We start from the raw sequence: 17,853 nt of genomic DNA on the forward strand, positions 1-17,853 counted from the left end.
ATGTAACTAACTGGTGTCTTCCGCTAGTTTGTCGATCCAATCACTCTCTCTTTCGTTCGCTTCCCGCTGCCTGCTCTTTCACTCGTCCAACTTCACCCAGTTCCTGCAAGATCACAAGAGAGGAAAACTACACAAAAGACATAGATTCACATTCATAACTAGTTTAGGATCAGATATAAACTAAATATGCAAATATAACAAAACATCATTGAAATACAAGCATATAGGAGAAACTCAAGTAGCTTTATTGATATGATAACAAGGTTCAAGAGGAGATACAACCAAATGAGTCCCGATCCAGCATCTACCTCCCAGCAAAGGAATCCCTTCCTCTCCTCCAACAAAGCATAAATCACCCAATGTAGTAATCTCAATCTCAAACCAACAACAATTCTCTCCAAAGTACAAAATTCCAGCCTCCTGAACCTCTGGGTGAGAGATCCATATATAGATGTAAGCATAGAGGATGAGTCAGCTTATGTTTTGACTTGTGGCTTCTCTCTGTCAGTTCTTGCTTCCACTTGGAGGTTGAGAACCTCTTACTCATCACTAGTTGAATTCATTGAGGCAAGTGTCATTGAGGAAGATTCTGGAAGCTTCCAGGGTCTTTCCACCTTGTTGAATGAGCTTTCCATTTGTCATTTCCCGCTCAGTGCACCCTGATAGTGCTTCTACTTGCTTTGCAGTGCGCCTAGCCAGTGTAACCTCTGCATTTCAGCGTAGACAGCTAGTGGAACCTCTGAATTGATCCTGAATTGACTGTTTCTGAGTGGTTTTTTGGTGGAGAACTTTTGGGAGAAGCTGTCTTTGGTTGACCTTGTTCCTTTAGGGGTAGGAACAACTTATTTAGGGACTTTGGATCCTTTGGATTATGGACATTTCATGCTCAATGCTATAAGGCACAAAAATGTCTATAACAGTTGCCCCCTAAAGTATGAGGCCGTTTATCGGGTGAAATGCTTTATTAGGAGGATCCGAAGTTCTTCCAATGCTGGGAGGAGACCTGTAATAAGATACAATACAATACATTATTTTTCATACTTCTTTCATGATCTAGCTGAGGCGGGCATTCCCATGCTCAGCTTTATAAATTCATTTTTCTGTACATAGAACAGACAATCGTCTGATGGAAAAATGATGCTTTGATTTCGACAAGGAACAAAGATTACGGGAATCCGCAGCTGGCGAACGACAAAGGTAAAGATCAACCAAGTAGTTCGACAACAACTTCGACAGAATTTGTACCACCCATCATTCCTGAATTAACAATAAAACCACCAAAGGGAGTAGTACACAAGTCGACATTTAATCCTCGCGCCAGAGCAGCACAGCATTATAACATAGTGGAAGATTTGGCCCAATCGCCATCCGCTATGTCGACTCTTGAAGTACTACAAAATTGTCCATCCCAAAGGCAGGCTTTGTTATCGGCCATTGGTGGGGTTGATCCTAAGGATTCCAATCTTGTATCCTTTGACCACAAAGGATACGATCCTCAGTTACCAGCTCAACTAGCTTTCCTTATTCAAGTGAAAGCCCTCAACAAAACTGTTCATCGAACAATCATTGATGAGGGGGCATCTACATGTATTATGTCGATGACTTGCTGGAAAACTTTAGGATCTCCAACCTTGTCGCGATCTTCGACGACGTTAAAAATATTCGACGGAAGGACATATACCCCATACGGTATCCTAAATAACTTGAAAGTTGAACTAGGGGGAAAAACAGTAGAGATAGATGTTGAAGTCATCGATGGGAATCTTGATTACACCATCCTACTAGGAAGACCATGGATATATGCCATGGTAGCTGTTGTGTCGACCTATTTTAGAAATATCACATTCCCCTTTCAAGGGGGGATTACGATTGTCGACCAACAAAACTTCTTCCCCAACGGTTCACAAGTTACAGGAAGCATTCCCATGATCCATGGAAGCCCCCATTCACTTCATAATATCAGAGTAGGCCTACTGAAAGATCCTATATTAATGGGAACTTTCGCTCTTCCACCTCCAATTGATTTGGCGGAAGTAGCATCGATAGGTACCTGCAATATGATATCTTCCACGAAGATCTCAGAAGACGATATCAGCATGGATCATGCAATGGTTTTGCCCCCAAGCCCAATCAATGTTTCTAGCATGGGAGGCAAACCCAAATCAATGCTCATCAAGCGTTTGGGTAGATAGGTCTAGAGAATATGGTACCCCTTCACATCCTTGGTCGCGAGTGCATGGAACCGACGAAGGAATTGTACAATCAATGTTTATTGAGGGGGCACCATGGAATTATTGCCACCATCGTTACCTTCTTCCAGATTATGAAGAAGATACTGAAGATGACCTTTATCATCCTTCAATTTTTGAATTCCTATCAAATACTGTAAATACGGTGGATTCCGAGGATGGTTCTTATCTCGTGTCAACCTCGTTAAGAAATGAAACAAGGAGTCATGAGGATAGTTCTTTTACTGTGTCAACCTCATTAAAAAATGAAACGAATCCCCTTTTCAAATCTCGAAGGTAAACCTTCATTTCAACCACCAAGTTGAATGCAATGAAGCTTGGGGGGCATGCACCTCAATTTGCGTTATTATGCTGGGGGCATGCAAACTTATCATCGAGCAGTTTTAGCGCATAGTTCATGGTCGTTAAAAAATAAACATAAGATCGAGCAAGTGTTTCAACCCGCGTTTAAGCTCGTTAAAAAATGAACCCTCCGGTAAATAACCACTGCGAATTTAAATTATCAGCCATTAAAGCCTTGGTCGTGTTTGCACCATCACCTCCACTTTTCCATTGGCTGATCATTCACCTCCATTTGATTGTTTACCCATTTTGAGGAACAGCTGCGAAGAGTTATTTCACTAGCCATCCTTGTGACACTCCCGTGATTAGAAAATTCCAAACCTTACCTAGAATCAGCTACTAACCCGTTTCATCACTCGTTCCTCAAAAGACGAGTCTTCTTTAAGATCTTTTCATCTGAGTCGTAAAATATGAAAAGATTGCCGAGTTTTGGCCTTCCAGCTCGTTAAAGCGACCGGAAGTGCTATCCCTCTAAATTTTAATCTTTTTGGACCTGAGGGATTATTGCACAAAAAGATCGAGCGCTTGTTTTGTTCGGCTCGTTAAAACTATCGAAAACTCATCCTTTCTGTATTGTTTTATACTTTTTCGGAATTAAGGGATTAGATGACGAAAATGGACTTCCGGAGTTAACTTTACGTACCTTTTCAGAATCTCTAAAATTGAAAAGGACCGAGTTATCTTTGTCGTTAGACTTGTTAAAAAACATTAATAGCGACAAAATTGCCTTTAGACGAGAACGAGTTTCACTAGCGCTAGGCTCGTCCAAACATAGCGATGGGTTTGCCCTAAGGGCAAATTATAGAACAAGCATATGTTATCCTCCTCAAGCTTGACAAAAATAAAGAGGTACTGGTTAGAAATGACTGGGGAAAAATTGGGAAGAAACTCAAAGAACCTTTATTGGTATCAAGTCGCTCTTGAACATGACACTTCCACTCTGTGCCTTAGTCGAGTTGGGTTGTTTCATTCACCGGTCACATCACCATGGTCTCACCATACCATCCACCATTGGGGTAAATGCTATCGATCCATCACACAAGTGTCGCCGATATGTTCAAGAGAAGTCATCCAGAGAAGTCAACCGTGTCCCATCCACTACCATACATTATCCTTCATCCTTTCATGACCGCCACCCTGGACCATATATCATCAGATCGTTTTCACCTCCATCAAAATCATTTGCTCCGTTCCGTGTCACTGATGTGGGATACATTAAGGCCCTCCTTTGACGAATCACTTCTTGTCGACATCAGCTCATTATCCAAGAAGTTGATCTAGGAACAACCCCTTCAGTACTTTGAAGCTTGCATGCCTCAATGGCAAGTTTCTCACTTCCGGAGACAGGTATACAGATTTTGGGTTCGATCCCCAGCGGAGTCGCCAATTTGTTGTTGGGAAAAGTATCCAACTCGAAATGCCCCTATCCCACTCTAAGAGGTGATAGTGCCTTAGCAACAAACAAGGAAAACTATCTGAGTATTCTTCTTTATGAGATGTAAATAGAGAAAAAAGGATGTAACTAACTGGTGTCTTCCGCTAGTTTGTCGATCCAATCAATCTCTCTTTCGTTTGCTTCCCGCTACCCGCTCTTTCACTGGTCCAGCTTCACCCAGTTCCTGCCAGATCACAAGAGAGGAAAACTACACAAAAGACATAGATTCACATTCATAACTAGTTTAGGATCAGATATAAACTAAATATGCAAATATAACAAAACATCATTGAAATACAAGCATATAGGAGAAACTCAAGTAGCTTTATTGATATGATAACAAGGTTCAAGAGGAGATACAACCAAGTGAGTCCCAATCTAGCATCTACCTCCCAGAAAAGGAATCCCTTCCTCTCCTCCAACAAAGCATAAATCACCCAATGTACTAATCTCAATCTCAAACCAACAACAATTCTCTGCAAAGTACAAAATTCCAGCCTCCTGAACCTCTGGGTGAGAGATCCATATATAGATGTAAGCAGAGAGGATGAGTCAGCTTATGTTTTGACTTGTGGCTTCTCTCTGTCAGTTCTTGCTTCCACTTGGAGGTTGAGAACCTCTTACTCATCACTAGTCGAATTCATTGAGGCAAGTGTCATTGAGGAAGATTTTGGAAGCTTCCACGGTCTTTCCACCTCGTTGAATGAGCTTGCCATTTGTCATTTCCCGCTCAACGCACCCTGGTAGTGCTTCTACCTACGTTGCAGTGCAGCTAGCCAGTGTAACCTCTGCATTTCAGCGCAGACAGTTAGTGGAGCCTCTGAATTGATCCTGAATTGACTGTTTCTGAGTGGTTTTTTGGTGGAGAACTTTTGGGAGAAGTTTTCTTTGGTTGACCTTGTTCCTTTAGGGGTAGGAACAACTTATTTAGGGAATTTGGATCCTTTGGATTATGGACATTTCATGCTCAATGCTGTAAGGCACAAAAATGTCTATAACACCGGAGCTACTCCCCCCGTCTATGTTGTCATCTTGCATTGGCCACCTTTCTCTACTCCTACTCTCGCCCTCACATTTAGCATGTAACTAACATCTATCTCTTTGCGCTTTTGTTTTACCTCCCTTTCCCTGATTCCTTTCAACGCACCAACCACCTGTCCTTCTAATTTACTCTCCACCCTTTTCCTCATTCATCCACCTCAGAATGACGGCCCTCAATCCCTTCCCACTTTGACTCCCATTAACTCCCTCGTGCCTATGACTACTCGTGCCACGAGTCCTTCTCCATTATCATGCCACTCTCTGGCATCTTTCTGCCTGCTCTCCCTTTGGCTCCCATGCCTTCCTCTCTGCCTTCCTTTCTTAGCTTCACCTACCTCCTCTCGGGCCTTGCTCCATCCCTGCCCTGTCCTTCCACCTTCCCTTGCTATTGTCCTCTTCCTCCACATCCGAAAGAGATATCTATCCTTGTGCTCGTGTGGATGATATATGTCATCTCCACTTCCCATCGCCGCTGACCCACCTCCTCTTCTATGCCTCACCCTGGTCGGGGGCTCTCCTTGTGCTCCCTGTCTTTTTCTAGTATTTACACTAGTTTCTTCATTTCCTCCATTGGTGATAACTCTTCGTCTTTTATATCTATGTTTCTACCTACCTTGTCACATCCCTAATTTTCGAGATTTTCCTTTACCACGTTACCCATCCTTCGAACCTATGTTGGGATAATGTATCCTATCTGTCATATTAGCTTGTTAACCTCTTGGACCAGCCATGCAGTCCTCGAGCTTTGGCTGATTAATTCTCGCTATGTTCCTTGATGTAGCGTCTTCACCATTTCTATTTCCATTTTCAAGTCTCCTTCTAACTATAGTCTTTGGAATCATTCTCTTATTGCAATTTTCAATCTCGTTTTCAGAGCATGAAGCTCTGCTCCATTGTTTGTCTCATTGCTATAGTCCATAGTGTAAACTCTAAGTGTTTTCCCTTTATCATCTCTAAATAATCCTCCCGTACCTGTCGCACGAGGGTTCCCTTTTGTACCTCCATCAAAATTAAGTTTGATAAATTATTTATGAGGCCATCTATAGCAATTTGCAGACTTTGCATTGGGGGTATGGTGCTTCGACGAGGATGTGTTTAGCATAGTAGGTTTCAAGTTTGGGCCTTTCATTATTCTTTCTTCCCATGGATTGCTTTTCCAATCCTCCTCATAGCATTCCTCTGCCAGTATTGTCTATCTTATGTTGTGGATTATCTGATTCCATTTTCCTACTTCATGTTGGCTTGTGGGGGCCTGACCTAGGTTCATAGTTGATTAGCCAAACAAATTCGTGTAATATTAGCCCTTTTGGCAACAGTCTACAGAGCATGGACTCAGGTCTCACCCAAAGTAGTATGGAGGGGTGCTGGGACCAGGTTTCCGCAACCTTGAGATGTATGATCGGTTGATGAAATCAAACTAAGAGTTTCTTCACGCCTATTACTTCGCGCACTTCCCTTACCTTCGTACCCTGATGTACTTGCCTTCACGTAGCCCTAACTGGGGCTAAGGGTCCGTCGCGCCACTGAAGAAGTGCTCTGCAATGTTACACCCGAGATCTTACTTATTGTTTTAGCATAGTTAGTTGTCTTCACATAACAAATGTCTTATATTATAATTATTGATTCGACGCATTCATAAGATCTCGCACAGTAAATAAACACTAAACATGCTATTCATATCAATAATGTATACATAGGAAAAGTTACACAAAAATATGGTAAAATTTCTCTTTATCTTTCCAACAATTATGGACTCAACTCGCCCTACACACTCAGCTGCAGGGGTCTGCGCACTCAGCTGCAGAGCCTTCTCTTACTCTACGACCCAAAAATATGATCTACACTCAACTCAATCACCTAGACTTGTCATCCTTCATCTTCTATCTTCTACTACTATCTTTTACTTAGAGCCTCGCTCTATTTATACAATCGCATGGTCCGTGGACCATAGGTAGATCTTACAAGTCAACATTACATTACAAAAACAAGGGCGGACAACCCTGTGACTATATTATGGCTTCGCGCTCTATGCCCAAAAATCGCAGAGCCTTTACAATGGACTTGGTCAAAACACGGGCTTTAAGCCCCAAAACATGCCTTAGGGGATCCCGCGCCCAACAGGCCCCTAACACAAACGTCATGACTCGACCTCAAGTCACTCTGTTGGTGCGAAGATCTTTATGGGGAGTCCCTGCAACTCTACTCAAATAGATGCAAGCTCGACAGCACACGGAGTGGCTGCCTATTGAATCTCTTGTACACGTTGTTCCAAGACTGCGGAGTCAGAACTGCTTCCGTGGAACTATTCATGTGTCACCTCCATTTGTGTGACGTTGCCTTCAATTTTTTCTATAATGATGAAGGCCTTGTCGATCCAAGGCTGAATGCGTGCCTTTAAGATTGCTTCTTTGTGTCGTGTTGTGTCCACTTGCTCTTTCAGTTCTTTGGCCTGTTGCATTTGCATGAGCCTCTAAGTAAGGGCCACCTTCTGCGTGATCCCTTTCATGTTGTCATATTGCTATTGGAGCTCATGTGCCTCTGTCTCCAGGCACTGCATGTTAGGGTGCTCCTATAGATTGGTGAGGACCTCAAAGGATTCTTCCAATATCCTAGTGCACTCCCTCACTTCACTGCTGATCTCTTCCATCCTTGATGTAATAGCGTTGGTACGTTATTCTCTGACTTATGGAGGAGTGCATGGCTGTACCTTCAGCTGCAACTCTACTATCTGGAGGTTCAACTCCTGCTGAACCTTATCAATTTCATCTCACACCTCACACACCCCTGTTGTTAATCGGTGGATGCACTCTTCTACAAGTGCATCTGTTGGGATGGGTAGCTCGTGGACCATCTGAAAGGCTTCTTCCATTACCTGTACCGTCTACCATTTCTACAACACAACCTCATCATGCTGCAAGCTGAACTTGTCCATGTTGATGTTCTGCTCGTTCAGTACTTGCGACACGTGGCTCTCCCATGCCCGCAGTTCTATAGTCATCCCATCCTACAACACATAGAGCATCTCCCACGGGAGTGCAACCATGTTGATCCTGATACCCTTGAGGGCACTAACCATAGGCCTGTCAGCCTCATTTGGTGTGACTAGTGCTCGTTCTGGTAGCACTATTATGTTAGTTTTCAGAGTGTGTAGCATTTTCTCTGCTGTAGCTATCCCTACTGCGAGGCTGGTTGAAACAGGACCAACCTACAGAGTACACACTTGCCACTCCTGAAGCTATGCTCGGAGGGCCCCAACACAATCTAATTCTCTTTCACAAAACTTTGGAGGGCCTTGGTGGTGATGTCACCCACTATTTCACCTATGTCGTGCAGATCACCGTCAGCAAGGGTGATTGGGTCGATCAATAGCTTGGATGCTTTCATCTTTTTGAGTGGCCCTGCCCGCTCGCTTGGGCATTGGAACTTCAATAGTGTTGACACTAGCTGTGGGTCCACACTGCCCTCTTCTTCCTCTATTTCCATTTCCTTTTCCTACTCATGTGAAGGCGACTTCTGGCCCTCGCGCACCTTCTCTGTTGCCTCCTGTGTTGCTACTGCCTGTGCAGTGTCATGTGCCTCTTATGCTTTTGTTGCCACTGCTTCCTTCTTTCTCTTTTCTGCCAACTGCACCATGCACAGTTTGGTCTCCTCTTTCTTCTTCTGCGGACTAGACTTCTCCATCACAATGATGTCTAGGCCATGCCATTCTAGCCACCATGTCTTTAGTACATCGAAAATTACATCATCTATGGCTATCAAGGGTAGCTCACTCCATTTCTTAGTCGAGTCCTTGTGCTCTCTGACATATATGTGGTGGAAGTCTGCTTTAAATTCTGTAAAGGTTTGTAGGCTGTTGTAGATAGTGTGGATAACCATGGCTTGCGGTTAATCCCCATTTTGATGTTAATCTCCATTAACACCCAAAATATCTTGCTATCCTGGATTCGGTGCACATCCTTGGTGGCCCACAAAGAAGCATACTTTGCAACCTCTGCAGATCCCTGTCAAATTGGGGGAATTGGTCATCCTCAGACTATTCTCCCGCTACTAGCACTACGGACGACAGAAGCCATGCATACTGGAATTTTTTTCCTTATTCTTGTGCCTCACGGTAATTCTTCAAGAACTCCCAGCATAAGAAATCACACTAGTTAAACTGGACCCGCTCCACACGTTGTTCATCCAATGCTACTACTATCATAGGTACATTATCCGCGTGGCACTTCTGCATGGCCTTTCCTGCCAGTATCTAGGTCACCACTTTAACTGCTTTGTTGTTGATACTTGATACAACATAACACCTGTTCTTCTTTTCCAGTTTGTATTTTGCTTTCATGGCCTCCGCGATGGCCATATTACCTCCCTTTTCGTCCAAAATATCACTAGGGTCTACTCCTTTACATGGGAGCCGAGTAATGCGATGGATTAAGTGGTCTATGATGGGGATAGTCTCCGCCAACCATAAGCACCCATCACGAACCAGGCAGAGAAACTGCCTGATGATGAAGATTGATATTGGGGTGCGATGGTAGTGCGACACCCTTAGCAGGTTCAACAATCCTGCTTTTTCAACTCCGCTTAACCACCTTTGCGGCTATGATTCTATAACCCCTACCACGGTGTTTTGTTTGGGCTTCATGAGTTGTGCGTTCGCTAGGTGGGGGAATTTCGTGTGGTCAACAAGATCCCAATCTTCAAACATCAAGGTTGGCAATCATCCCAAGTGCGTTCCTTCAAAAATAATATCATCCAGGAGGAACGAGGTCTGCAGCGAGCTTTTGGTCTTATCAAGGTCCTTGGGTACACTTGCTTTCCCCGTCCATGGAGGAATGTACATGGGTAGCTTGGTTGGAGGGTGCCGAACCTCAGTTTCTACCTCCGTTCCCTCATCCAAGTCTTCTTCAGTTCTGAGGTGTTCTAGGTATTCCTCCTTGTCGGTTTCCACGTTCACAACTTTTCCTTTATCCTCTATCATTAATCTAGTGTGCAGCGGATTTCACGGGGACACACACATTGGAACCATCAGCTATTTGTCCTTATTTGGCCTCATTGTGCATGGTGGTTAATGGATTTCTGCCACAATCCCAGCGCCTTCAGGGGCGTCTTCCACAATTAGGGCCTGCCCGGCCTCTTCAGTGGTTCTCTACAATTTCCCTAGCTTCCTTAGATGTTGCCATCTTGCTTGTCCAGAAAGCTCTGACTCCCTCAATGAAGGGCTCAATCAACGCTCGTCCCAGGGAAAATAGGTATCAGTTCATAATACGTGGGGCTTACAATATCTCAAATCACAAATGACCAAGTGTTGTTTGCTAGGTAGCATCGTGTAATTTATAGTGCCTTTTGAATTTGAATTTGACCGTTCCCCCAAATTTGATTCATTAATTCTCCCTTGGGAGTAGATTTTCCAAAATCCTTTCCATAAAGTGCATCATAAATGCTTGCCTCCCACTCCATTTGGTCTTAACTCAAGTATCACATTATGAATAGTGACTCCAATGGTAATCTTCCAGCCAACCTGCGTGGCAGTGCAAGCCCCTTTGCACGATCACGAACCTTGTGACACTTTACTCCTACGTGCAACTCTAACATCGCAGAGCCTCAAGGCAGAGTAGTTTATAGTCCCATGCCTCCTTTCAACTACCTGGAGTGCTAAGATTGTATTTTCCACAGCTAGTTAATCGGCTGTGCCACCTGTGTAATGTGACAACCAATCCTCCAACAATTTTTCTGGAAAACATCCACCTTTCAGTGTTACCGTTTGTGTCCCGCACATTCTCATATGCAATGAGCCGCCATAGTTGGTCTGTTTAGTAATATGTTGTTCAATCCAAGGCACTAGGATGATCAAGTCTCAACAATAGTCCCCAAACTTACGAACGTGATCGTGTGCACCCTATCTTATCACCCTGGTCTTTTTATTGAGAAAATCTTCCTTTATCCTATCCTCAAGCTTCTTGACTTCTGCTTCCACCAGAGTTCTTTTCTCCCTTAATCGCATCTTTTCTTTGATATGTTCTTGGAGCCTAAGAGCATTCTACATAATGTTTTCCTTAGGTTCCAAGCGTTCTTCTTGAATTTCTTCTAACCATGTAGTCCCCTCTTCTGGGGCACTGCGACAATTGGGAGTACAACGTTTACTCCACAACCCATCCTAGAAGGCGATTGTCCCGCCAGTTTCTTGCACATCAACCTATAAGCCCATAGGACTATCAGTATGCGCAAGTCCCAATTACTTCGGTGCATGTGACATGCCTTGTTCAATGCTCTACACACTTCGCTAAATGCTTCCATATGGATAACCCTCCACGCGATCATCTATTTTCACTTTTTTGCTTCAATTTCAGGATCTTTCTAGAACTTGTTGCCCCCAACACCTGCTCATGGACCGGATCCCTCAACGCGAAGTTCACGTGCATCTGCGTAGGTTGTTTTCCATATGCTCGTACCCACCTGGACAGATGCATGTGTGGACCATCCCATCGATGGTTTTCATATGTTGATCACACTATAGGCTTCCCAAACAATTTCTCCTACATGTGTGCTAGTCTCCAAAGCTTCCTTGGTGTGTACCCCACCATCTTGCGGGCGTAGCGCATAATGCCAAATTCAAAGCCTCGAAGCATTGTTGTTCTGGCACTTATCTTTCAAATATGTTCAGGAAGTCATCTATCTCGCTTATCCCATCATACATGGGTGATACGTAGCGGAGTTATCTTGTCATCATGTTACAGTTCAGCATGGTTACCACGTGTAACCGGTTCTGCCATCATTCTATCTCCTCGTCAGAATATGATGTATAGAAGCTTTTGCGCTCCCATGAGATTCAACCATCGGTGGCTGAATTTACCCAATATTGCTCGTGCGTGGTTATCTTGTAGATGAAATCTAAATCATTGTCATTTTCATAGTCATGCACGGGCTCTATGTAACGTGATCCTTTTGCAGGGTCCAAAGGTACAATTATGCGTAGGGCCTTTTTCTCAAAAATCATCTTGTGCTTCTTCACATTTATCACCCCATTCATGTCACTGGCCTGATAAATTCCTAAAAGTGTGGGGTAGGGATTGCTGTCATCAACAATCTTTATTACTTTAAAATTTGCCAGCATGCTTGCTCCTTCATTGTCAACGGTGATTCCCTGCAATCTTCCCATATGTGGGATCTTTTGTTGGTTCATCATTCGCAGTTGGATAGGAAACCATTGTAGCATAGGCCTTCCCATATGATCCCATGTCTATTTCGGAAGAACGTTCGTACCCAATCATAGGTCCAAAATGACTTGGTTCATCTCATATTTCCCAATCTGTGCAATCAGTCTGATTACTCTTCATGTCATCATTGCATGCTTTACAATCTTCCAAGCTATGAATGGTCCTCCCGGCGTGATCCCATCACATCTGTTTATCAGTTCCTGCAGTCCTTTTATAGCCTTTCTATTGCGCAACAACTTCATGCACATTTCCAGGAACATTGTGAGCATTGAGGGGTCCGTTTACAACTTCAGTTTTCCTATGCTTCCTGAAGTGGAGGCATCAATGAAACTCTCCCTAGCTTCCATGAAGGTTTCCTTAGCGTGCTCCAAATCAAACTTTGGTTCTTTCGTTCAAGCCTTGTGAACTAAAGTACTTTCCTCAGGTTTGGAGCACAATGTTTACAATAGGGTGTTTCTCATGCAGCTTAGACCTCAACATTTCTAGGTTCTGAGTCGGGGAAGGTTGGAGTGCTCCCTTGTCGTGCAACCTTGCTATTAGTGTGGGAAAATCCTCCATATCATGGTCAAACGATGTACAATATAGAAATGATGGACACGTAGGATTTGTACAATCATAGGCATAATGTCGTGTCCCTCCACAATTGTAACATATTAGCTGTCCACGACCTCTTCCAGGCCCTCCTCCACCTCGACCTCGCCTGTGGCCCTGAAATCGGGTTCACGCCATCCCTGCGTTCTGGTCAATGGGCCATGTTTCGGCCTGAGCTTGTAAGTAGGAGCCCTATCCATGATCAACTCATAGCTTCTATAGGTGTGCTCATCATGTCATACTGACCTATAGAAGTTATAGAACAATTGCTGCAAATTTTGTGCGTACTTTTCTAACAAATGGTAGTTGTTTGTAGCATGGTTTCCCCCTATTTGAAAAATCAAACAACATAATACAGGTGTTGCGCTAGGTCCTACTTGTGCCTGTGGTGTCAATGGAATTGGTCCTCCTCCCATGAGGTAATTCTTGAACACTGGGTAGTGGTCCTTGTCATGTCCCTTACCCTTACAATTTACGAACCACACTTCTCCACGCACCTCCGGGCGAACTGTTCAGTCTTGTTTTAGACTCTGCATCTCAAGGCATAAGTTTTTCAACTGCGCATGGATCTACTGAACTCATAGGTTAGGATCATGTATTAGGGTCTCATACAGCCTCATTGTGGTCTCTAATGCTTCGGCTTGAGTTGCTAACCTTTGTTGTGATAGCACATTCCTTAGATGCAGTGCTAGTGATACTACAAACCATGTGCAACATTGTCCATCTATCAAAGTCATGTTGGCTTTGCGAATCATACATTTCAGCCTTTGATACAACTCCCAAAGAGTCTCACCTACTAGCATCATGATTTCTTTGAACCCAATTATCGACTACGCTTCTGACTTCGACCTATTAAATTCCTTAGTTAGCACAGCTTGAACCTCTGCAATTCCTGCATTCAGATGGTTCCTTGAGTGCTTAATGTACCAAGTCAGTGCACGATCCTGCAAGGCACTAACTAATGTAGCTTTCTTGATAGCATCATATGTCACTCCCTATGCTTCCCATACAACTTTTATTATGAACCAAAAGTGGTCTAGATCTTCATTCCAACTCCTTTGAACACAGGTAACATTATCGAGCTTGCCATATTAAAATGTGGTGGTGGTGGAGGTGGTGTGGGTGAGGACGAAGGTGATAATGGCGAAACTGGTGGTGGTGTGGGTGGGGGTGTTATAGGTGAAATCCTTGGCCTTATCAATTTGATTGTGTTGCGTAGAGATACATGCATGAGCTCTTCCTCGTCCCCTCATGGATGTGAGATCAAGGGGCTAGTTTCTAGTTTTGTACTTCCTTCGTTTCTATAGATTCTTCCACTCTGCATAGCCCCGAACATCAATGTAATCACATAATCCATTTTTCACACAATAACATTTTAATCCAAGTGTTTAAAGACTTAACGTACTTACCTTGTGGCCCTTTGAAGAAGCATTGCTCTGCCTCGCAGTAGCTGACAGAAGTATCTACCGTGAATTCAGTAATTAATCCCCCTATATTTTTGATCAAGGCAGTGATCAATAACACCCGTGATCTTATCCTCTGATGCTTCCAAACTATGCACCAATTTAGGGATCCACACAATAGGACTGTCTAGTTTGTACCTCCCTTGGCTATCTTCTAGCTTCACGATCAACTCGTATAACTCTGTAGGGAAATATGCGAAGAAAATTTCGTGGATATCTGTATATAGGTAGCAGTTTAACCACCTTTCTTTTGTTAGTCATAGATTCCTATTCCCGTGCACTACGAACTCGTGGATTTTTCTATTAATCAAGCCTTCGATTTCCTTTTTAGTTCAATTCCAGTGATGCAACATCATACATCACTATGCAAATTCTGGTCTCGGCAATGGAACAATTTGTTGTATTGTGGGGGTGTAACCCAGGTTTGGAGTTAATTAGCCAAAAAAATCCCTATACTATTGGCCCTTTCAACAACAGTCCATGGAGCGCAGACTTAGGTCTCACCCGAAGTAGTATGGGGGGGTGTTGGAACCAGGTTTCTACACCCTTGAGATGTCTGAGCAGTTCACGCGATCCAACTAAGAGTTTCTTTGAGATATTTACTTCGTACACTTCCCTGACCTTCACATCCTCATGTACATGCCCTCGCGCAGCCCTAACCTGGGCCAACGGGCCTTCGCACTGCTAAAGCAATGCTCTACACTGTTATCCCCAAGATATTACTTATTATTTTGGCACAGTTAGTTATCTTTGCATAAGATATGTCTTATATTATAATTATTCATTCAACACATTCATAAGAGTTCGCGCAGTAAATAAATAGTAAACATGCTATTCATATCAATAATGCATACACATGAAAAGTTAAAAAGAAATATGGTAAAACTTCTCTTTATTAATCTTTCCAATGGTTACAGACTCAACCCACCCTACGCACTCTACTGCAGGGGTCCACGCACTCGGCTGCAGACTACTAGGTGTCTGTGCACTCAGCTGCAAATCCTTTTCTTACTAGATGACCCAAACATATGATCTACACTCGACTCAATCTCCTAGACTCGTCATCCTTCATCTTCTATATTCTACTACTAGCTTTTACTTAGAGTCTCTCTCTATTTATACAATCCCATGGTCCACGGACCATGGTTAGATATTACAAGGCGACATTAGATTAAAAAAACAAGGGAGGACAACCTTATGACTATATTATGACATCGTGCTCCGCGGACCCAAATCTCGGAGCCTTTACAAGGTACTTGGTCAAAGCTTGGGCTTTAAGCCCCAAAACATGCCTTAGGAGATCCTGCACCCAACACTTCAGTTCCTCTTTCTTATTTGAAGATTAGGTTATTTCTTTCCTTCCATATTGCCCACAGGATGAACCCTAATGAAATTCTCTAGGCTCGGTTCAGGATTTTGTTTTGGTAAGGCTTTTCTTGCCACTTATCTATTGTTGTATTTAGGTTGTTTGGATTACCATCAATAACTCCGAAGAGTTGATTATTTTTTTCCACAGGTTATCACTGTATCTCCATGTATTGGTCATGTTCTCCATTGTTTATGCTTGTTCTTTACATAAGTTTCATATCAAGGGTCCTTACAGCCATTTTTTTTGCAATTGATCCCATGTAAATTGTAAGTGCGTGCCCATTGCGAAGGATCCACATGAAGAAGGTGACCTTCGGCCATGTCTTTTCTTACCATATGCTTTCCCAAATATATCTCTCTTAATGCTTGAGATTTTTTGCTTGTATTTGATAACCCTCTTTAATTGTGAACATCCCTTTAATCCTGTAACCCCATCTTAGTATGTATGGCGCTTCTGCTTTTGCATTTTTCTAGGTTGCCATTTCATTTTCATATAACTTCCACTGGTGTTTTTCTGTTGCATCTAGAAAGTCCTGTTTTTGTTTCCACTTTCTCTAGTATTCTCTAGGTTCTATGCTCCAGAATTTTTTAACTGTTTTTCCCCATGTATGTTGGTATATTCGTGGACTTCTTCAAGCTCAGGCCTTCTGATTAGTTTTTCTCTTTGTTTCCACGCTTCTTCGGAGAAATTGTCCTTGTAACCTCCTCTTATCTCCCAAAAACTATGGTTGCTGATCAAATTTATATTATCTGATGTTAGGTTCCATATTGATGAACCTTTCTTGTTGTCTTGGAGTCTCAGATTTCCTTCTGTTGATCTAGGCATGTCATCCTTCCTCTTCCATAATTATTTCCATAGGTATACCCCTCCCTGGATCCATCTCCACCATAAATTTTCCCCCATGACCTTATTGAGAATATAAGGATCTTGGAGTCCTAGTCCTCCTTCTTTTAGGGGTTTACTGATCTAGTTCCATGATAGGAGAGCCCAATTTTTTCTATTCTAGGCCCTTGCCATAAAAAGTTTTTAAAGATGTATATTTTGGCATAATATTTCAAGAGTCGCTTGACTAATTAGTTAGTAAATTAGGATAGATTGTAATACTAATCTCAATAATATTATGCAACTTGGCATATTTAGTGCCCTGAAGGTCCAATTTGGCATATTCCTTTGGATTTTTCCCAAAAGGTGTTTTGAGTGTGCCACTCTATTTTGTTGATCATTTAATTGGAATCCTAAGTATATTGAGGGGAAATTTCCTATTCTGGATCCCAATACTCTTGCTAAGAAATATTGTGAGGGTGATGTTTTGTTGATGAAAAATATATCAAACATCTCTTTTTTTATCCCCATCCTTGAAGCACTAGTGAAGTCTCTGAGAATATCCATTATTTTCCTGGCTTCCTTGAGTGATGCTCGTCCATACATGATTATTTCATCTACAAATTACTGGTGAGTTAATGGTAGATCATTCCCCCATAGTCTAAGGCCAGTGTACTGTTCACTTCGAAATTTCTCCTTCATGTACCTTCTGAGGCCTTCCACAGACATGATGAAAAGAAGAAGGGGGAAATGGGTCACCTTGCCTGATCCCTAGGGTTGCGTTAAATGCCTCAATCAGTGATCCATGGAGTATAATTGACAAAACTAGAGTTGATAACATCGACATTATCCAACTTGTCCATCTTGCATCAAAGCCGAATGCCTTCAATATTCCTTGTAAATAATCCCATTCTAGTTGATCACGTGCTTTTGACAATTCTAATTTAACCAACATTCGTTTGTTTTTGTTTTGTTTTTAATGAATGAATTGCCTCTTGTGCCACCCCTCTGCAGTCTGTTATTTGTCTTCCTTTGACAAACCCTATTTGTTCCTGAGATATCAACCCAGGTAGTATAGGTATTAAATGATTAACCATAATTGTAGCCATAATCTTTTATATGACATTACAAAGTGCTATTGGTTTGAACCATTGCAGTTATTCTGAATGATCTGTCTTTGGAATCAGAACCATCAATGACAATTCAAGGCCAAGTGCATTCTTTTGGTGAGCCTGCACTCCTCTGCTAGTTTCGTTATTTCTTCACCCATGAATGGCCATGTTGCCTAGAAGAATTCAATTATGAATCCATCTAGCCCCGGTGCTTTGTT

Source organism: Pinus tabuliformis, chromosome 3_1 (assembly GCF_031772625.1).
Source record: "Pinus tabuliformis cultivar Carrire ecotype Pingquan chromosome 3_1, CPIR1, whole genome shotgun sequence".
Taxonomy (NCBI): domain Eukaryota; kingdom Viridiplantae; phylum Streptophyta; class Pinopsida; order Pinales; family Pinaceae; genus Pinus; species Pinus tabuliformis.